Raw genomic sequence first — 22296 nt, forward strand, 5'->3', positions numbered from 1 at the left:
CTAAAAGATGATATTTCTATATTTAATATGTCAGCACACGCATGTTTCTAGGTAAAATAGAACGAAGTATGGGGGCATCTGAAGTGACACTACCCTTGCAGCTTGCTGCTCTTTACTGGTCAGTCAGATAGGCAGGAACTTCTCAACTAACGATTGCCCTTTTCAGGGCACTTAGGTACAGGAGACTGCTGTGATTGGGGAAAGGTGAAAATCTGTAATAATTTTCCTTTTTAGGGCACTGTGAAGAATTGCATTAAGCTACTGAAAGGCTACTTTATTACAGGTGCAGCGTGTACAGCATAATCCATCAATATCTTAAAGGCACAGTTTGTATAGTTTGCAGTTGCATCAAAATCTGAAAGGTGCAGTACCGTTTGTAGTTGCATCAAAATCGGAAAGGTGCTGTTGCAGTATAGTTTGCAGTTGTATCTGAAAGGTGAAATCACATTATAGTTTGCCAATCCATCAAAATCTGGGAAAAGGAGCCCCAAACATGAGTTCTGTTGGCAAGCTGTATGTTGTGTTCAATAATTTTGCTCACCTTATTGAGTTATACAGTCAGTGCAACTCGCATAAAAGGCTTGTATAGTGATGTTGTGAGTGAGGCTGCATATCTGGAGGAGCACGGACTGGGAGGCAGAGTGGACAGTATGAAAATAAGATGTTTCAGAATGGAGTATGGGGGACGTATATACGGCCGACGTACATACGTACCCCATAAGCAACAATGGGCGCTCACAGAATTGAGAAAAATCATAAATTCATCAAGAGTCTCCTGTGGCCCCGCCCATATGCAAACGATATCGTCGATAAAACTACGCCATAATTTAGCATGTCTTTGATATAGATAATGTGTATAGACATAGTCTTCTTCAAACATCGTCATATAACAGTTTGCATATAAACTTATGAATTTATAATTTTTCTCAATTCTTTGAGGAAAGAACTACAGTTTACCATGACTTAAGATTTTGTTCAGGTGAGCTTTTTGGACACGATGTTGATTAAAGATAGCAATGGTATGCTGAGAACTGATTTATACCGTAAGAGTACAGATAGGAACAGCCTTCTCCATTATAGGAGTAATCCCCCTCATTCAACTAAAAAGGCAATACCAAAATCCCAATTTCAAAGGGTACACCGCATTGTATCGGAACCGGAGACAAGGGTTACCAGATGCAATGAAATGGAACAAAGATTCAGACAGCGGGGATACCCTGTTAGCGCAGTCTAACATTGGATCACAAAATGTAACTAGAACTAGCATTGGGAAAAGAATGGTATTCTCACACCAATTTCATCCCCTTAACCAAAAAGTTGACAAAATTGTTAGAAAGCATTGGAGGCTTTTAGAAATTTCTTTTCCCACAGTGGAGGAATTTAGGAACCCGCCACTTATTTGCAATAAAAAAGCCCCTAACTTGCGGGACAAGTTTGTTAAGGCGGAGTTAGTTAGTGCTGTTAAAATTCCACGCCAGACTTTTTTAGCTAGTCGAAAAAATGGTACCTACCCTTGTTTAAATTGTGCCCAATGCTCCAATATCATTCGGGGTGACACCTTCTATCATCCCCGTTCTGGTAAACCCTTTAAAGTAAAAGGTTTTTTTACATGCGTTTCCACAAATGTGATATACCTAATCAGATGTCCGTGTGGCTACCTTTATATCGGGGAAACCATACAACGAGTTTCAGAAAGAATTGGGAAACACAAATCAACAATAAGATGTCATGAAACATTTCAACCGATTCCATACTAATTTGACAAATGTGGCCATACCATTGCACAATTGAAATTTATGGTTATAGAAAAAGTTGAGCCACCTAGACGAGGTGGTAACTTAAAACATCTCTTATTACGCAGGGAAGCATTTTGGATATATACTCTCAGTACTGTAGAACCACACTGGTTAAATCGTGACTTCAATGTCACTAATCTTTAATATTTCTGGATGTTAAACACTGTTGTTGTAATCGCATATACTGATTTTGTCTTATCTCTTTTCCCTTCCTTTACTTACCTAAAGAAACGCTTGGTGAAATGATTGACATTTGCATCGCCGCCTCCTGATTGTCTCACACATTCACCGGTGATGTGACGTCAATAGTAGGGAACGTATTCTAAAATGTATATACCGTATTTTTCGGCCTATAAGGCGCACCAAAAATCCTTTAATTTTCTCAGAAATCAAAGGTGCGCCTTATAGGCCAGTGCGCCTTATATATGAACTTATACAGAAATGTACTACAGACAAGATGTACTGTACATTTACCAGTGTTTAATAGCTCCATCCCCAGAAATTTCCTGCACCTTCCCACACAGTATACAGGGTCCCTAGCTCCTGAAGTGCCCTGGCACCACAACTAACATTGTGCCCATCCTGCCCTCCCCCAGCACGGAGAGACCGGAGCTGCCATAGTGCCGACCACGAGGCAATCATCATCATCATCAGTAAACAATCCCCCATACCTGACAGCCCTGTAACGGGGAAAGAGAAGGAGCCACAGGGAACCCCACAGGAATAACACCCTGGCTGAGGAGGGAAGGAGAAGGGGCAGAGGGAGACCGCTTAACCCCTGCTGCATCACCCTGCATTAACCCCCAACAGCCCATACCTCTGAGATCGGAGCTCTCTGACACACTGAAGACAAGTTTCCCGGGTAGTGTAGCTGGCTAGAACTGTGCACTGGTCTGCCACCTTCTGGTAATTTTTAGGTACTGCATTTGATCCTGCGCCTTCTACTCCAGTGCACCTTATATATGAACCTAGATGTCTTAGCAGGCATTTATTAGAGGTGCAACTTATAGTCCGGTGCGCCTTATAGGCCGAAAAATACAGTATTAGTTATCATGCTGATAGTGTGCTAGCAGTTGATAAAGGCTTGGATAAGCCAAATCGCGTTCTGTCTGTACATAATATGCAATGAGAATAGAGCATTTGATTGAGCAGAAGAAAGCGAGTGCCAGGATATTTTCTTCAACACTGGTTATTAGCGTTCATTTGCTTTTTCCACGTGCACCGCACAACCACAGAGTGCCGTCCATGCTATTGCATTTCCTGGGGCTACCACTAAGTGGGCTAATAGTCTAGAAGACAGGCAGTGGCTCGTCTAGCATGTGCAAAGATACACCTAATCACTAGGTTGGAACACGGCATCGGCACCAAATTTCCTGCGTGTGCACCAGAAATGGCTGATTCGGGACCTACCCACACCACGCCCCCAGCTCAATCCAAGTGGCCGGGGAGCTGTATGTCATGGTGTAGGAGGAGTCTGTGATCGGAGGGTCCGGAGTACTAGCCCTGCCTCCTCTGATGTCACAGCTCACGTATTTGTTTACCAGCAGGGAGAACGCCTGCCTCCTACTGTATAAAAGCCTTCCCAATTATATGTAGATCGGGGCTGTTGGTCAGATCATATAGAAATGAAGGGCTATTTGACCATACCGTTATGATCCGACCTAGGAGGTATCGGTTATGGTCATACTGTTTCTGGTTTTTCGGTTCATAAACAATATATACATCAGCAGTTCTTTACAATAAAGGAATGTTTAGTATGGTACGTATGGTACGGGCGCAATAATCAAGTAATTCCCAAATTGGTAAAAGTAAGTCATAAAGGGATTGCAGCAGAATAGAAGTACAGATATGGATAGATGGGAGTTACTTAAACATGAGCAATGAATGCTTGGTTAGAGATTAACTCCAACCAAGCAGACCTCTCATGCCTAAAAGTCAGAAGGGATTGATCAGAGGAAAAATGCATAATTCAAAGTTTCATTCAAACCTTTTGGAGCCACTGTATCCAGCATAAAAATCCATCTCGCCTCCCTTTGCAAGATGGTCCTGTCCCAATTACCTCCTCTTGGGGTCTAGGGACTGCCTCAATTCAATGAAACCGAATTGTTAATATATCTCCGTTATGAACCAGGTTAACATGGCGAGCCAAAGGTGTATCCCTGTTATGAGTAATATCTCCTAAATGTGCACCTACCCTCCTCCTCAATTCACAGATAGTCTTGTCAATGTATTCGATTTTACACTCACAAATCGCTCTGTAGTTGACCCCCTCCGTTCTACAGTTAATAAACTGTTTGATCTTATACACAATTCTGGTCACTGATGATGTGAATGATTTACATCTCTTTATGTGGGGAAAAGGGATGTATCCACTGCAACCAAAACTACCTGTTATTACTGTTTTTCCAGCCAGGTGTAATCTTGCTCTTGAATAATATTAACCGGTTAAGGACCGGGCCCTTTCCTGTTTTTTCATGTCCATTTTTCATTCCCCACCTTCAAAAATCTATAACTTTTTTATTTATACACGTAAAGAGCTGTGTGGTGGCTTGTTTTCTGCGTAACAAATTGCACTTCATAATGATGGTATTAAATATTCCATGCCATGTACTCGGAAGCGGGAAAAAAATTCCAAATGCAATGAAAATGGTGAAAAAACGCATTTGCACCATTTTTTTGTGGGCTTGGATATTACGTCTTTCACTGAGCGCCCCAAATGACATGTCTACTTTATTCTTTGGGTCGGTACGATTAAGGGGATACCAAATTTGTAAAGGTTTTATAATGTTTTCATACATTTACAAAAATTAAAACCACCTGTACAAAAATAATTTTTCAGATTTTGCCAAATTCTGGTGCTAATAACTTTTTTATACTTTGGTGTACGGAGCTGTGGGTGGTGTCATTTTTTGCGAAGTTTGATAATATTTTCAATGATATCATTTTTAGGAATGTACGACCTTTTGATCATTTTTTATAGATTTTTTTAGATTTTTCAAAATGGCAAAAAAGTGCCATTTTCAACTTTGGGCGCTATTTTCCGTTACGGGGTTAAACGCATTGAAAAACCGTTATCATATTTTGATAGATCGGGCATTTTCGGACGCGTTGATACCTGATGTGTTTATGATTTTTACTGTTTATTTATATTTATGTCAGTTCTAGGGAAAGGGGGGTGATTTGAAATTTTAGGTTTTTTTATTATAATTTTTTTTTTTTAAACTTTTTTTTATTTTTATTTATACTATTTTTCAGACTCCCTAGGGTACTTTAACCCTAGGTTGTCTGATCGATCCTATCATATACTGCCATACTACAGTATGGCAGTATATGGGGATTTTCTTCCTCATTCATTACAATGTGCTATCAGCACATTGTAATGAAGGGGTTAAAACGAAATAGCCTCGGGTCTTCGGAAGACCCGAGGCTACCATGGAGACGGATCGCCGCCCCCCGATGACGTCACGGGGAGCGGCGATCCCAGGTAAGATGGTGGCGCCCATGCGCCGCTATCTGTTTGAGGCTGCCGGCAGCTTTGCCGGCAGCCCACGCTGCAAAAACACCCGCGATCGGTGCTAGCACCGATCGCGGATGTTACCGGTAAGCCTTTGCTGCAATATGCAGCAAAGACTTACCGGCTATGGAGAGGGCTCAGCCCGTGAGCCCTCTCCATGCAGCGCGACGCGACCGCCGCCGTGAATACACGGCGGGCGGTCGCGAACCGGTTAAATGGAGAAAAGTCTCTGGCGGGCACAGCCCCAACGATACCGCCGACAGCCCAACGCGTGGCCCGACTCTCCAGGGGCAGGGGTGATCACGGCAGGACTTTCCAGCGGTGCTCAATCAATGTATATAAGAAGATATCCATACATAAACATAGAGAAAGATGACGGCACTCACCGGTTCCAAAAGCATGAAAAGCGTCCTTTATTGGTGGGGAAGCATGCAGGGGGGTAAACAGACAGGTTCCGGCAACGGGGCCGTTTCACGCACTGTGGCGCTTTCTCGGCTTGATTTTTTTTTTGTGGAGGGCATCCTGAAAAGTACTTCTCAATATTCTATCAGGGTAGCCCTTATCCTTAAATCTAAGGTGCAGATCCTTTGCCTGTTTGAGGAAGGATTTGGTGTTCGAACAATTCCTCCTCAGGAGGAGTTACTGCCCTTTGGGAATACTCCATTTCAGAGGGGCAGAATGACAACTTTCCCATCTGAGGAGTGAGTTTGTAGAGGTCAGGGTATCTCCAGTATCTCGGGTAATCAATACGTCCAAAAAGGATAGGTTCATCAGGGAACTCTCATGGGTGAACAGTAGCCCGATTGGATTGGTATTAAGTTGTTGTACAAACATTGTTAAATCTAAAGGAGGACCCCTCCAAATCACTGGGATATCGTCTATGTACCTATACCAGGCCTCGACCCTTATAGTATCCAAGCTGCTGTTTTCATTGAATACTATAGTTTCCTTCCTCCAGCCTAGGAGCAGGTTGGCGCACACGGCCAACCCATCGCCGTGCCTTTAAGCTGGTGGTAGAACTGGTTTCCATTGAACAGAAAGAATTTCTTGGATAGGCAGAATTTGAGGGCCTTTAAAATAAAACTATTGTGCCCTTCTTGTTGTCTCCCTCTGGACCTCAGGAAGTGGGCCATCACTTTTAGACCCATATTATAGGGTATCGATGAACAAAGCACTTCAACATCCATACTTCCTAAGAGATGTTCCCTATTAAGAGTCATCTAGTTTTAATCAGAAGATCTAGTGTATCTCTTGTGTAGGAAGGAAGCGCAACCAAAAATTCTCTTAGGACCCTATCTGCAAAGAGTTAAGGGCCTCAAGTTCTTCCTTTGTGCAGTTTAACTGAAGGAAAGTGCTCTCCATCTGTCTAAGGTCATTAGTAACTCTATTCATGAACACATCAATTGGTGATACGTCCATATTGGGTGGGAGGCGGGTGCTCTTAAGTTTACAATCTGTGAAGGGACCCTCACTTTGTAAGGGATTATTTTCTTTTACAAGGCTGGTCAACAGGCTTATGTCAAGGAAAATGTCTTCAGGTACACCCATTTCGGGAACTGATCTTACGATCTTGTTTCACGATTTATTTGTGCCTTTTGAGCTTACGCACAAAAAAGTTGAGATCCTTCACCATGCTAAACAGATCAAAGTCCGAACTGGGTACAAAAGACAAGCCCTTAGATAAACCTTACGTTTATGTTCCGTTAATACTAGTAGAGTTAAGTTAACTATCTGCATGTCCCTCTGTTCTTGTACAATGCTTTCCCCCTGAGCTTGACTAGTTATTTTGTGGGTCCCTTCTGCTGGGTGCTCTGGATTCCTCGATCCCTGAGTTGATAAGGATAATCTAAAAAATCACGATTGTAGATCCCAGATTCCCTGTTATCCCTACTTCCAGATCTCTTCTTTATTTGTGAGGTCCGTTTCTGAATTATCAGTCTCGGTTGAAGAGATATCAGGGTCCACCACAGTCAATATTTTTGCTGTAATTGTCGAATAATCCTTATTCTCTTTAAAGTCTTGTAGGTCATGCATGAACTGTCGGTGCTTACATTCTTTAACGTGATATTGGAATTTCTCAATATTGATTATAAGACACTTTTTTATTTTTGAATTTGGGTTCTCCCTCAAATATTTTTGTGACCTTTATCTGTTCCTGTAAACGTGTCTCTAAATTAGCAAGTATCTTTTTTTCCTCATCCAGCAGCAGCTGCATGAGACGTAGAGAGCTATTGGTGGCCTCCCACTCCCATTTTGACACAAGGGCCATGGACCAGCACTTTGTGCAGGGGTTAGAGTGATTCTTAATCCTCTGGGAACTACTGAGTTTTTTTATATAATTCTCTGGGGATTGGACCTCGCACCACGAGGTTATCCTTTCTTTGTAGATTTTGTTAGTTCTTTAAAAACTGCTGCAAAAGTGAGAGTATATCTTTTCTGAACAAACTCTCTTTCTCAGAAAATACTTCCTTTGCCTCCGCTAACCAGCTCTGCGCATATAAACCAATTGCCAGAAAACCAGCCATATCAGAATACTCCTGTATCCAAAAGAAGATTGGTGAGAGCAAACCTATCTTATTTACTCCTTTTTCTTCTCTGGTGAGCATTTAGGCGATGATACAAGTATATAGACAATATACTTGAGATCTTCGTTAATGCTCCCTGGTGATTGGCAACCAAATTGATAAATCCATCATGCTTAACAGTGCAGTAAACTGGGGGTGATGTCACCACCTCTGTGGTTTGCTTTTACCAGGAGCACCCCAATAACCCTGAAACCCTGAGTCTTACTCTGATGGAATTTACGAAAGTGTGCTGCCACTGTCAATAAAGGTTTGTCCTGTATAAAATGTGCTTCTGCATTACAAATGCTGCTTGATTCTTCGTCATAATTTTTGAGTTATTTGTCCTATATAAATCATATTGCATGGACATACCAATCCATACTGTAGATAACTTTGCAGGTTCAACAGTAAATGTAATTACAGAGAACATATTCCTTGTGATTGAGTGGGTTAACAAAGATTCTATAAATTTCGACCAGTGTGCAGAATGAACAGCAATTGTATGGAAAAGAGCTTTTAAGCCTGAGGACGTTGGAAGTGACTAGGCAATAAATTGTCTCTTAGATTTCTTGCTCGCTGGGCAACCAGGCTTGGTGTTGGAGTAATATAAGGTTGCAGTCCCCCACAAGTTTGCAGTCGCATGAAAATCTGTAAGGTTCTGTCACATAATAGTTCATAATTGCACTAAAACTAGGGAGATTCAGTACATCGACCTCTCCCTCCATCTTTCTTGCACACACCACCTGCTGGAGACCTGCCAGGCTGTAGGACAGCCCTACGGTCCCCATACCAAGCACCATGACCCCAGCGTGCCCTAGGCCGCAACCACCAGCCACTCTAGTATTCTGGGCCCTGGCTGCCTCCAGGCCCCAAGAAAAGTTTGCAAGTGGCGTCACGAACAGGATATAGACTTCTGTGCCTTATAATGGCACTATAGACTGTCCTTTATTACAAAATTGTGCTGCCTAAACCTTCTGCCATTCGGGTTTAGGCCCAATAGAGCCCGCCACAGCCCTTGGCGGGAAAGGCTTTGACATCACCCCTGGTGCTAAGCAGACTTCCTGCCATGCCGAATCAAAAATCCAGAACTTCTGTGGATCCTGTGTCAAGCAGTCAGCACCATGCCTGGCCCTAGGCCTCTAAACTCTGCTGAGTCATCATAGTCTCCGCACAGCCAGTCTGGAGGCCCTTTGCAAGACATCCGCAGCATCGCGGATTGACCCTGGCCTCCGTCATGAGGACCTACCTTCAGTCGATGACGGAGCATCATGCACCAACCGAGCAGTTCCTGCTACCTATCCCGGCTACCAAGCTGGTACCCCAGGCCCACGTGGAGGCGCTACGTGGGGAGTCCCCAATCCCTGCTTCTGGGCCAACGCCTGGGCCTACTGCAGCTGCCGACAACCTCAGTGTTCCCACTGCTGTTCCCGACCCTTCGGCTGCTCTTGAACCAGTTCCAGCACTTGCCTGCCCACCTGCGAAGCTCGAGCCTGTTCTGGAGAAACAGCCCGCAGCACCGGCACCTCCACAGCCTCGGTGCCGAGATGCTGTCTTGGACCAGCGACGATGGGAGAAGGAGGTCCAGGCCACTCATGGCAGGCCACTCCAAAGAGGGCGCCTGGGTCCAGTGAAACCGGAGCTACCCAGGACTACACAGGCCGGGAGTTCTTCATTCCCCGCCGGTCTTTCAATCGGCCTGATCTGCCAGAACGCCTACAAAACTTGAAGGCAGGGGAATGGATTGAATTCTCCCTGCAGGAAGGACCCTGAGGACCCTGGGCAACTGGTGTCATCTGGATCCCTGATCCAGAGGAGGAATACTTTGAGTCCTATTTCGGAACTATTTGAAGACGAGTCTTCTGCTCCTCCACGGGCTGCCAGTCCCCATACGGTGCCCACGTAAGTGCTCCATCAACTGTGGTCTTTAGCGTGGGTCCTATTGTCATCCATGGGCCAGGCTTCGTCCAGGGAAGTACATTTCTCTACAGGAAATTGACATTTTGCATTGCTCACCTTACTACCCTGAGTACTCATTCTTCAGTAACGTTTAAGCATTGGCTGCTAAAGCCAATTTGTGTTTATCCTATGAACTGGGACCAAAGTATCTAAGAACAAGAAAATCAGGCAACTGCGTTCTTCACATCCACCAAAACTTCCAATAATTGGACTTGAGGACCATCTGCAATGGTCTAAGTATGCTTCAGTGGTGCAATCCGTTTGGCAGCAACACAAATGACAATCCAAGATGAACATGACAAAAAGGAAGGAAAACGGGTCACTCACCAAGGTGCAAACTTTAATAATAGCCGACAGGACAGGGAGAGAGGTGCCGGACACACCACAAACGATGGGCCGTTTCACGACACAAGCGCTTTCTCAAGTCTGTGACATCATGCAATGGGTTTGAACTCCTCTATAAGCATGGTAACCATGGATACTGTAAACATAGCCTTCACCACATGTTTAAAAACAAGGTAACACAACAAGTACAATTGTATCTTAGAATATGTTCAAGTTGAGATTATAATAACTTTTTTCTGAGACACTTATTACAGAAATACTTTTAGTTCATTACGATCATTTAGTCCTACTGGCCCCATTACTTTTGTGCGCATGATGCACATAGCCTCACGTCTAAGCAGCTCCTTATTCCTATCTCCGCCAGATGGGTTAACATTAACCTTCAAAACGCAGAACCTCCGTGAAGCTGGAATGTGCCTCTCTCACGTGTTCAATAAGGCGTGGGGATCCATGGCCAGTTTTTATAGATTTAGGATGTTCACGAAAGCGGATGTGTAATTTGCGGATAGTTTTGCCTATATAAAATCTCTGGCAGGGACATTGGATGACGTAAACCACATATTGCGATTAGCAATTAATAAATTGTCTTCCCGTGTGGCGTACTTCACCCATAGTAATAGTCCTGGTGCCGGGATTAAAGCTACAAAGATTACATTGTCCGCATTTAAAATTACTTGGCTCGATTGCTTTGTCCCGTGCAGTAACACTGAGAATCTACTGTGTACTGACTCACTTCTCAGTGTTATGCTACGTCTAAAGAAGATGAGTGGCTTAGTATCAGCTACCTTCTTTAGATCAGGATCCATGCTCAAAAGATGCCAATTATTAAAGATTGCAGAATGGATGATATTTTTTGTGGGCTGTAAATGAATGTGGATGCAAGTATTTTTTCTTTGTGTTGTTGTATCTCTTTTCGGAATCGAGGACTCTTATCTTTTTGTCTGTATAACAAATCGGATCTCTTCATCCTCATTACCTTTTTTTTAGTATGTGTGTAGGATAACCTCTAGCTCTCAGCCGGACCTCCAAATCATCCGTCTAAGAGCGAAAGGTCTCTTCCTTACTATTAATTCTCCTTAGTCGCAACATCTTGCTGTAGGGAATACCTTCTTTTGTGTGTGAAGGATGGAAGCTATCGTAATGTAGAATCTAGTTCGTAGCTGTTTTTTTTCTATATCCCTCTGCCGACAGCCCATCCTTCTTAGTCACTACCATAACATCTACTTCAGGAACAGGAAGCACTCCAAAATAGTGTAAAAAAAGAAGGGGTGTCTTTATTCCATGTGCACCTTTTCTTTTTTTTTACACTATTTTGGAGTGCTGCCTATTCCTGAAGTATGTATTGAGGCTCTCTGGCCAGAGGGTGTATGGACTTTGCACCCAATAGGTTTGCTGTGCTGCTCTGTTACTATACCATAACATCTAGAAATTCCAGAGTTTTTTGGCTGAATTTAGACGTGAATCTCATGTTCATACTGTTGTTATTCAGGTATGTGACGAAGCTATTAAATTCTGATTCTTTTTTTATCAGAAAAAGAGGTCTGACTATATTGGAGGATGGAATCATTGAAATCTTACCTGGCCAACAGCCGCGTCCCTCGGGGGCTAAGAGTGTACAAATCAATCCTTTATTTGTTCAGGAATGGTACAATTATTACCGTCGGCATTCCTTGAATCTTATGCAACTAGTAATGAAACACAATGAGGCAGAGTATGAGAAAATCGTATCGGAATTGTGTACAGCAAAAATAGAATTTCGAACCAGAGTAAATGACACACAACTACACACTTTCTTTAAGAAATTGGGAAAAAAGCATTGTATTATTGCAAACAGAAACTTTAGACAGAAAATGAGATACATTTTTACATGATAAAGCTGATTATGATAATAACCAAATATTCTCATGGAATATTAAATCAGGGAGAAAAGGCCCTGGGCAAAAGAGAAATCAAAATATAAAGAAAAAGAGGAATGCTTCAGAGTATTGGGTAACTGAGTCCGACACTAGTACCTCGGAGGAGAATCTCATTATGGAATCTGGTACCTTGCAAAACCCAAGGGAACCGAGAGGAATGAAGACTGTAACTGGAAATGACAATAGTGCATTCCCTTTAGAAAGAAAATCCGAAGAGGGCGCCAATGCAGAAAGTCAAAGAAAAAACAGTGCGGTGAAACGCAAACAGGTGTCGTGGAGACGCTAGTGGAAACGAACGAAGAAAAAGAAGAAAATATGGATTTGGAATCCAAAGGGGTTGTGCATCTATCTTCAATGGTCCTATCACAAGACTGTATTAATTTACTTTCCAAGGGACACAGTTGGCGTGGTACAAGATGTTGATGAAGTCGATTTTGAAATAGATCTTTTCAAAGCAGTTAGAAAGATCAATCTGCATAAATGGTTTAAAAATAACCCCTCGCATATACCACAATTGTGGGCCCTTTGGGTTTTATGGCCAGCACTCCTATTTCTGAACAAGATAGGGAAGTTGTAGATCTATTGTCTCTGTATGAGAGTAATTGTAAGGAGCTCGATATTCTTGAAATACAAGGTTTTTCGGGCGGTATTAAATCCAATTTTTCTCCCCCCTTGTCCGCAGGCAGCCCACTTGAAGTCTTTTATACTCCGGTTTTGAAGGATGCACGTGACTTAATGTACCCAAAAATTGTCGAGAATGTATCGGCACGTGGAAAGGAGGCACTTTCCTCCATTAAATCTAATAAGAATATCGAGGTAAAATCTGCAGACTAGGGGGGAAATATCTTATTATGGTTCAAATTGATAACCTGAATGAAGCGTACCGAGAGTTATCAGATATATCCACTTATATTAATTTGGATACCAATCCCCTACAAAAATTCAAGGAAAAATTACAGGACCATTTGCGCGTATCTGTTCAAGAGGTGGGTTCTGTCGGAGCAATTCACTGCCAAACTTCTTCCTGAATTCCCCCGTAAACTTAATTGGTACTTTATCCCAAAAATTCATAAATACCTAAAGAAAAGTCCAGGTCACCCAATTGTGGCCGAAATTGGTTCTCTGACGGACCCCCACTTGAAGTTTATTGATTAGTAATTGGCGAAGTAGCCAAAGGACATTCTTTCCTACCTAAAAGACACAAATTCCTTCCTTAAAAGCCTTGAGGTAATTGAATGGAGGGACGGTTAGAATATAGCATCAATCGATGTAAAGAGTTTATATACTCGTATTACCCGGGACGCTGCAGTAACTGCAGTTAGAGAGGTCTTATTGAGCACAAATAAGAGTTAAATGTACATTAATTTTATCTGTGACGCCCTGCATTTTGCACTATCCCATAATGCGTTCGAATTTAATGGTAAGTGGTTCCTGCAGGTAGTAGGGACGGCTATAGGGACTGCCGTGGCATGTACTCTAGCAAACATCTTCTTGGCTGGTTTTGAGGAAAGATATGTCTTCTCATTCCAGAATCCATATACCAGTTTTATTAAATCATATTTCAGGTATGTGGACAATGTCTTTCTGATTTGGGAAGTGTCCGAATCAGAATTTAATAGCTTCGTCATATACCTGAATACCAACAGTATGGACATGAGATTCACGTCTAAATTCAGCCAAAAAACTCTGGAATTCCTAGATGTTATGGTAGTGATTGAGAAGCATGGGCTGTCGACAGAGGGATATAGAAATAAGATAGCTACAAACTCGATTCTATATTACGATAGCTTCCATCCTTCCCACACAAAAGAAGGTATTCCCTACAGCCAGATGTTGTGACTAAGGAGAATTAATAGTGGGGAAGAGACCTTTCGCTCTCAGACTGATGATTTGGAGGTCTGGTTGGGAGCTAGAGGTTATCCCACACTCACTAAAAAAAAAGCCTGCTCAAAGGTATTGAGGATGAAGAGATCCGATTTGTTATACAGACAAAATGATAACAGTTCTCAATTTCGAAAAGAGACACAACAACACAAAGAAAAAAGATTTCATTCACATTTAGTTACAGCCCACGAGAAAATATAATCCGTTCTGTAATCTTTATTAATTGGCATCTTTTGAACATGGATTCTGATCTACAGAAGGTAGCTGACACTAAGCCACTCCTCTCCTTTAGATGTAGCAAAACGCTGCGGAGTGAGTCAGTAGACAATAGATTCTTGGTGGGAGGAGTTACTTGGCTCGATCGCTGCGTCCCGTGCGGTAATTGTAAATGCGGGCAATGTAATCATTTAGCTTTAGTCACGGCACCAGGACTATTACTATGGGTGATGTACACCACACGATAAGATGATTTATTATCAGTATGTGTCAGTAATGTGTGTATATGTACTACATTTGTCAGTAGTATGTGAGCATGTGTCAATGATGTGTGTCTATGTAGAGGTCTATGTCTATGTAGAGGTCCTCCTGTGTAGTTCTCGGCTGATTCCTGACCTTTTCTCAGAATCATCCTTACACCAGGAGGTGACTACTTGCATGGAGCCTCAGACTGAGGAAGATTGATGGTCATCTAGTGTTTCTTCCATTTTCTAATAATTGTGCCAGCAGTTTTTCTCTTCTCACCAAGTGGCTTGCCTATTTTTCTGTAGTCCATCCAAGCCTTGTGCTGGTCTACAATTTTGTCCCTGGTGTCCTTTGACAGCTCCTTGGTCTTGTCCATGGTGGAGAGGTTGGAGTGTGATTGAGTGTGTGGACAGGTGTCTTTTATATAGGAAACAAGTTCAAGCAGGTGCAACTAATACAGGTAATGAGTGCAGAGTAGGAGGAGCTTCTTAACTAGCAGCACTGAGAGAACCAGAATTCTTGCTCATGGGTAGTGGATCAAATACTCATGCAATAAAATGCTGATTCATTATTTAAAAATCATATAATGTGATTTTCTGGATTCTTTTTAGATTTTGTCTCTCACAGTTGAAGTGTACCTACAATACAAATGATAGACCTCTACATTATTTTATATACAGTATTTTATGTAGAGCATGTGTCATTAGTGTGTGTGGAGCATAAGTCAGTTATATTTGTGTGTGTGTATATATATATATGCATTTATTTCGACAGCAGGAACAAAATAAAACAGCCTTCACATTCACGCATCAAAACAGACAAAATCCTACCTGTCTGTGTGCTAACTAAACAGAGTTCCTCTAACTCACCACTAAAACATAAAGGACATCAGTGCTCCAGACACAGAATTCAGGGCTGTGCGCTCTCCAGCCTCCTTTCAGTGCCAACGCTCTCAGCTCTGCTCAGCACCTTTAAAGGAAACCTACCACTTGAAGTGGCAGGTTTCAGATGGAAATATCGAGCACCAGTTCAGGGTGAGCTGGTGCCGGAGCTTATTTTTGTTAGTGTTTTAAACCGCTGTATTGCGGTTTAAAACACTTTTTAAACTTCATAGCCGGTGCAGGGAGGTACGCGCTCGGCAATACAGCGGTTTAAAACACTAACAAAAATTAGCTCCGGCACCAGCTCACCCTGAACTGGTGTTCGATATTTCCATCTGAAACCTGCCACTTGAAGTGGTAGGTTTCCTTTAAGCAGCCTGATTACGCCAAGGTGCTGGACAACACAACCTCAGCATTAAGGCTTTGCATAGTAGGAAAACCCAGGTGAAACATACCGCCCATCCACAGTTAACCCCTTCAGTGTCTCACAATATATATATGCTACATACAAGCATTTCCCCGGATAGTAAATAATTGCTCTTGGCTATGACTGCAGTCATCTGAGATGAGATGATTGTAACCTTTTTCAAGCTACTCACTGTTTGGAGCTGAAATGTTGCTCTAGTAACATTGAATAAAGTTCACTTTTAATTTAATATTTAAATTAATAAAGTTCACTATTAATTTTGTGTAGTGCTGCTTATTTCATGGTATTTTTATGAGAAGGACCTGCAACCCGGCCTTACAAGGTGAGGATCCATTCCATACTTTTTTCGTTACAATTTTTGATAAAGTTTTTTAGTGCTGCCTAAAATTATCTTATTGTATCTATCTATTTCTATTGATCTGCCTATATCTACCTCTGAATATCTATCTCTTTATCTGTCTCTATCATCTATCAAACTCTATCTATATCTTTATCTATCTGTATATTTATATTTCTATCTCGAACATACTACCTCACATATTATTTCACAAGTTACCTCACACATAAACTGTATCATAGTATATAAGGCTGGAAAAAGACACAAGTCCATCAAGTCCAACCTTTAAGAATTAAATAAATGTTTTATCCCCATAACCCGTGATATTTTTTCTCTCCAGAAAGGCATCCAGGCCTCTCTTGAATATGTACATAGAGTCCACCATTACAACCTCCTGCGGCAGAGAGTTCCATAGTCTCACTGCTCTTACAGTAAAGAACCTTTGTCTATGTTGATGGTAGGACCGCCTTTCCTTTAGGCGTAGAAAATGCCACCTTGTCCTGGTCACAGGCCTAGGTATAAAAAGATCTTTGGAGAGATCCTTGTACTGACCGTTCAGGTATTTGTACATTGTAATAAGGTCTCCCCTCAGTAAAGTCTCCTTTTTCTAAACTGAATAATCCCAAGTTTTGTAATCTGTCATTGTATTCTAGTCCCCCCATTCCTCTAATAATCTTGGTTGCTCTCCTCTGCACCTATTCCAGCTCTACTATGTCCTTTTTATACACTGGTGCCCAAAACTGTACACAATATTCCATGTGTGGTCTGACCAGGGATTTGTATAAGGGCAAACTATGTCTTTATCATGAGAATCTATTCCTCTCTTGATACATCCCATAATTTTATTTGCTTTAGCAGCAGCCGCCTGGCTCTGGTCACTAAAATTAAGTTTACCATCCACCAATACCCCCAAGTCCTTTTCAGTTCCAGTTTTAAAAAGTAATTGACTGTTTAGAACATAATTATACTCTGCAAATATTGAAACTTGACTGTGTAAACCCACTACAAGGTCATTAATAAAAATATTAAAAAGAAGTGGCCCTAATAGTGACCCCTATGGCACTCCACTGGTAACGTCAACCCAATCTGAGAATGTGCCATTAATGACGACCCTCTGTTTTCTATCACTAAGCCAATTACTTACCCAAATACACAGATTTTCCCCTATTCCTAGCAGTATCATTTTATATACCATATTACATCCAATGTATATCTGCGCTCACCTATGAATGAAACCAACACACCACTAATGCATGCCGCAACAATACTACCTACAGTTAAATTGATGTGTATACCAATACCAGAGCATGTAGGGGAAGTAAGTACACCTGATATAGTAAAACAATCTTATAAGTAAGTAGAGTACCTGAATGTGATCCCTTTCTCCGCTGTGATTCAATGGTCCAAAGAGCTGTATTCACAGGATCCTCATGGTACTGTTGGTATTAAAGTTGCTTTGTCCAGGCAATCCACTTTGTGCATGTTTACAGACTATGCAGCGTTAATTCCGCTTAGAGTGAAGCCCCGGCCGGCGGCTAACACTCAATTCACAGTCCTACTGAGTTCCGTTGCGGTGACGTCACCGACCTACGGTAGGTTCAGAGACTCAGAAAGCTTCCAACGCGTTTTGAAGACATAGGCCGCGTTAGAAGCTTTCTGAGCCTCTGAACCTACTGCTCTGGTATTTGTATATACATCAATTTAACTGTAGGTAGTATTGTTGCGGCATGCATTAGTGGTGTGTTGGTTTCATTCATAGGTGAGCGCAGATATACATTGGATGTAATATTTTTTGAGTGATTCACCTACTTGTGATTCATATTATAGTCCGGGTGCAGGCCACCGACTATTTATATCAGCGATCACCTTTTTCACTTGCCTTTAGTTTTTTGGACGTGCGCCAATCCTATTGTGTTATTCATTTTATATACCAACCTTTTATGTGGCACGGTGTCAAATGCCTTTGAAAAGTCCAGATAAACAACATCCACAGCGTCCCCCAGATCCAGTCTTGAACTTACCTCCTCGTAGAAACCAATCAGATTAGTCTGACAGGACCGATCTCTCATAAACCCATGCTGACGCTGGGTTATAAGGTTGTGCACCTGTATCTACTTATGTATGTATGTATGTATGTATGTATCATATTACCTCACATTATACTCTTACCACATACTATCTCTTATACTCATTGCCTATAGTAACCAATAAAAGCTTAGAGCTCATATTGAGCTAAAAACTGAGATTGTCTGAAGTTAGCAGACAATGGCTTCTGTAGATGGTGCAGACAGATGAGTGTTTGCTGCTGCTGAATCTGAAGCTCAGCAAGATGGACTGCGACAACGGGCGGGAATTTGTTGCAGCTTTGGGCAGAGCCATTGCCTTGCACATGTGCTGAACCTGGTGGTGTAAAGGTTCCTGGTAAACTACACATACATGCTGGTGCTGCTGCATAAAATGTGTTTCATGTGCAAGCATTTTAGGCAATCACACCCTGCTGCTCATCGCCTATTTACAGTGCAGAGAAACTTTGGCCACCGCCTCATATGTCATGTACCTGCAACATCCCCCACCGGGGCCTAGCCTTTTCTTGGGGCCTGGAGGCAGCCGGGGCCCAGAATACCGGAGTGGCTGGCGGTTGCGGCCTAGACACGCTAGTGTCACGGTGCTTGGTATGGGGACCAGAGGGCTGTCCCACAGCCTGGCAGGTCTCCAGCAGGTGGTGTGTGCAAGAAATTATATAGAGGGAGAGGCTGATGTACTGGTTTTCCCAGGGGCAGCCCTTAGAGTCTGTAGTATGTGTACCTGGTAGATGGATGGGGCACCCTTGATGGCGATACAGCCGTAGCAGGGACCAGACGGAGGCAATGTTGTGCATAAAAGTAACTTACAGTTCTTTATTAGAACCAACGGTAGCAACACGCCAAACAATTCTGTACAAATGCAGTACTGGAGTGATCTTGGAGAGATGATGGTCACCATCCTGGATGCAGGGGCAGGCTGGGATGTAGCTGTGTCCAATGCTGGAAGCTGCAGCTTTAATCCTGAGTATATTCAGTATCAGCCCTGAAGGTGGACTGACACCCTGTAGCTCTGTAGTGAGAGCTAAGGCCTGGGAGGCCTATAGTAAGAGCAGGTGCTCTAAGAGATGATGCTCCTCGGTCAGAAGCTGGGTCCCAAGAGACCTAACTCCTCCCCTGACTAAGGGTTTAGTTAATCCCTAGTCAGGTGGTCTCCTCCTCCAATCACACTCCAGTTACAATAGTGGAACATCATTGGATGATAACATTAACATTCCTTTAACCCTTGCCTATACAGGCAGAATCTACCGCTGCCCAATTAACTCTATATGTACTGGGTAGTACAAGGGCTTATTCGCAACTACTCATCTGCCATGCACATTGGCTGGGACGTTGCATATGCATGAAAGTGTGTTTTAAAAGCAACAGGGAATTGTTGCTTCCAATATGCCAGCAATGTGGTGAAGATGCCATCTGCTTTGTATATGCTGGAAAGTGTGTTTTAACAGCAGCAGGGAATTGTTGATTCCAATATGCCAGAGGTGAAGACGCCATCATCAGTGCTATTATCCTCATCTTTTGCTTAAAGAAGTGCTTCTGCCCATGGTGGGGAATGTAACGGTGGCACAGGATAAAGAACTATGGAAGTACAGGAGGAAGTACCTGACCACTGGTCAGGTACTGCACTGTCCGGCCAGGAGACACTTTTGGAGGAGGAAGATTATGATGATGAGGAGTTTTCCTCAGATCAGGGTGACACCTGGAGCAGCTCACGGGTGTCAATGGAGCACAGCTAGGGAGATGCAGAGGAGTAGGAGACACCTTACACCGAGGACAACTTGTTCTCTCAGCAGCCTGGCCTGCATGATCCACTCCATAAGCAAGGTTACTGGGGTTGCCTGGATAATCACCAGTTCTGATTACTGGGTGGACACCCTACTTGATTCATGCTAATTCCACTGGTAGAGCATGAGACAATAATGCGGGAGCAATAACACGAATTGGTGCAGGCACTACTTCCAGAGTTCTTTTACACAACATTGAACATTTTCAGCAATTTATGGGTGGGAAAATTGGACATGTGTTCAGAGCTCGCACTTTATGCCTTACAGGTGCCATCATGCCCTGTGACAAGTGTGTTGTCAGAGCACGTTTAGCACTGCCGGTGGTGTCATCACTGACAAGAGGATATGGCGATATACAGCCAATGTGAACTTCCTCATGTTCATTGAGATGAACGAAGCATGGATTTCACGCTACTGGGCTGTGCCAGCATCTGAATAAGTGGCTAGGAGTGAAATAACACATTGCCTGAATTTTAACTTAAAATTCTTCAGTACCAGTATTTGTTTTCAACAGTTTTATGGTTTTAAAAGAAAATAGAGCCTTACAGGACAAGGCCAAATATTTTACTGTGGTGAAGGACAGGTCTGCTGTTTTCCATTTTGTTGCTATGTGGATCCTGGTTGCTAAGGCTATGAACTGGACTAAACAATGTACCCTATTATGGACTTTAGCTGCTTGTCTCCCAGCAGGAGTAAAACTGGGGTCACTGGTACAGCACTTCCCAGAACAGAGCATATACATTGTTCCTGAGGGATTTCACAATCGGGCAGCACCATCAAATGTGGTCCTTTTCTCTCAATGTGTCACAGCCATGGAAACAAGTGCTAAGCAGATTTGGGAACATATCAGAAAGATAGGCGGGCATGTGTTGGCTTTATGTAGTAACCTTAGGGAGGTCTCTGTTAGTGAGCCAACGAGAGCTGAAAACTCACATAGGACTCACTCTGGGCCATGAAACAAGACTTGACGTCAGAGGTAGGAAATTAATATTTAGCGCCACAGCTTTAGGGAGCGAAACGAGAACCATACAGAAGAGGCATGGCAGTTTATACAGGGCGTTGTAGTTGAGATTCCAGGGAAATTCATCTGTGGAAATTTGTGGTTACAGAGATTGTGTCGAATTGGGCTACTTGAGCAGCTTTACAATATAGAATAAAGATAGGAATTTGAAAGTCCTCACTGGGACTGAAATAGTCAGCCATCAAAAAAGAAAGACAGAAAATGTAGTAGGGTCACCGTTTTTATAATGTGTATTTGGCCAAGTCAGGACAGGGAGGGTTTAGACCACTTATTTGAAATTGTTGTATTAGTGGAGTGTAATTCCAGTGGGATAAGGTGGATTTATTTGTTGTCAAAAGTTGTCAAGTGCGGTTGGATTTTAAAATCAAAAGCAGCCACTTATGTTTCCTAAGAACTAGTCTGGGTGTATAGGCAGAGGGCCTCAGAACTGTTCAGGTTTACGTTAAGTCTGGAGATCATGCCAAAAGCTGTAAGAAGGTGCATGGGATGCGAGAGTGAGGTGTGGGGGCTGGTAATGGACATGAACATGTCTGCAAAAAGGCTGACTACACATGTCATGTGTAGTCTTAAAGCCCTGAATGTCGGGGTTAGCAAGGATAGCCTCTGATAAGGCCAAGGCGAAAAGGCCAAGGCGAAAAGGGCAGGGGACAGTGGGCAACCCTGTCGGGTACCTCTTTCTATATGTATGAGTGTAGTTTGCATTGTTGGGAGTTTAAGATATGCAACTGGTTGATCATAGATTCGTTTTAGGGGGAGATGAGGGGAGGAGGGAAGCCTAGCATTTCAGCACTTTAAATAAGTATGGCAAAAGTACTGTATTAGAGCAGCACCAAACAAAAAAACAACTGATTTGCTCAGTAAATAATATTTCGCTTTTTACGTACACTCACCGGCCACTTTATTAGGTACACATGTCCAACTGCTCGTTAACACTTAATTTCTAATCAGCCAATCACATGGCGGCAACTCAGTGCATTTAGGCATGTAGACATGGTCAAGACAATTTCCTGCAGTTCAAACCGAGCATCAGTATGGGGAAGAAAGGTGATTTGAGTGCCTTTGAACGTGGCATGGTTGTTGGTGCCAGAAGGGCTGGTCTGAGTATTTCAGAAACTGCTGATCTACTGGGATTTTCATGCACAACCATCTCTAGGGTTTACAGAGAATGGTCCGAAAAAGAAAAAACATCCAGTGAGCGGTAGTTCTGTGGGCGGAAATGCCTTGTTGATGCCAGAGGTCAGAGGAGAATGGTCAGACTGGTTTGAGCTGATAGAAAGGCAACAGTGACTCAAATTACAACCAAGGTAGGCAGAAGAGCATCTCTGAAC

At 42.7% G+C, this 22296-nt stretch overlaps 1 protein-coding gene across 1 annotated transcript in view; it reads right to left on the reverse strand.

Moving 5' to 3' along the window:
- SLC6A19 (solute carrier family 6 member 19) overlaps window positions 1–17495 on the reverse strand; it is an 85756-nt gene extending 68261 nt beyond the window's left edge. The window contains exons 1-2 of the mRNA XM_072153068.1: window positions 17449–17495; window positions 11754–11860 (exon numbers count right to left, since the gene is read on the reverse strand). The gene's annotated coding sequence lies outside the window, so the exon portion shown is untranslated. The remainder of the gene's footprint in view (window positions 1–11753; window positions 11861–17448) is intronic.
- Between the last annotated feature and the right edge of the window lie 4801 nt (window positions 17496–22296).

This window comes from Engystomops pustulosus, chromosome 5 (assembly GCF_040894005.1).
Source record: "Engystomops pustulosus chromosome 5, aEngPut4.maternal, whole genome shotgun sequence".
Taxonomy (NCBI): domain Eukaryota; kingdom Metazoa; phylum Chordata; class Amphibia; order Anura; family Leptodactylidae; genus Engystomops; species Engystomops pustulosus.